Source organism: Colobus angolensis, unplaced genomic scaffold (assembly GCF_000951035.1).
Source record: "Colobus angolensis palliatus isolate OR3802 unplaced genomic scaffold, Cang.pa_1.0 Scaffold306, whole genome shotgun sequence".
Taxonomy (NCBI): Eukaryota; Metazoa; Chordata; class Mammalia; order Primates; family Cercopithecidae; genus Colobus; species Colobus angolensis.
In genome coordinates, this window is record NW_012116333.1 from 66,270 (window position 1) to 67,208 (window position 939).

A 939-nucleotide genomic window follows, 5' to 3' on the forward strand; every position below is an offset into this window, starting at 1 on the left:
GGGAGGCTGAGGCAGGAGGATCTCTTAAGCCTAGGAGTTTGAGACCAGCCTGGGCAACAGAAAATGACTGTTGGTACAAAAAAATTAAAAAATTAGCTGGGTATAGTGATGCATGCCTGTGGTCCTAGCTACTCAGGAGACTTGGGTCTGCGAGGCTGAGGCTGCAGTGGGCCATGACCACACCAAAGCACTCCAGCCTGGGTAACAAAGCGTAAAAAGTGTGAGCCAAGAATTTTTTCAAAGTTGTTCAGTGTGGAGTTCTTTATAAAATGAGCAAAGTACAAAACTACTTAGATGTTGAAAAAATTGTGACTTGAATTATGGTATGATATTCAAATAATAAAAATGAAACCTTTGAAAAAATTTAATGACAAAATTTATGTAAAGTACATCACTTAAGCAATCCTCCTGTCAAAAGTTATATAAAGTGCAACTAAAAAGGTTTATACACATGATTTTTAAGTGACTAGAAGTAAATACTTCAAGAAGTTAACAAAGGTTTCCTTATAGGTTGGTAGAATTCTGGTATGTTCTATATTTTTCATTCTAAATTTTCCACAATGCATACTACCTTTATTATCAAAAGAAAATTATAAATGCTATTTGTGTATATTTTTCACATCACACAAAATCTATTTTTAACAAACACATGATAAAATTTATGGAACGTTTCTCACTTTTAAGGTCCATATGTAGTAAATCAGTTAGCCAACTGAGCAAATAAGATCATCATAAAAGGAAAAACCAGAATATTACCTGGCTCATTACTCCTGTCTGAATTCCCCAAAGCATTTCACAAGTGACTATGATTTTCAATTTCACTATTGTCTAAGATACAGAATAAAATAAAGTTTGAGAAGCCAGTCTTCCTGAAGAACCCAGCTCTTTACTTACCATCTTCTGCTAAGACCTTGGCTGCATCTTTATCGTCTTCCCACT

General features: G+C 34.7%; 1 pseudogene across 1 annotated transcript in view; it reads right to left on the reverse strand.

Annotated features, from left to right (window-relative positions):
* Positions 1–939, reverse strand: part of LOC105517731 — a 731,019-nt pseudogene that overhangs the window by 31,153 nt on the left and 698,927 nt on the right. The window contains exon 13 of the transcript XR_001002708.1: positions 895–937. The product of XR_001002708.1 is annotated as a ribosome biogenesis protein BMS1 homolog (transcript). The remainder of the gene's footprint in view (positions 1–894; positions 938–939) is intronic.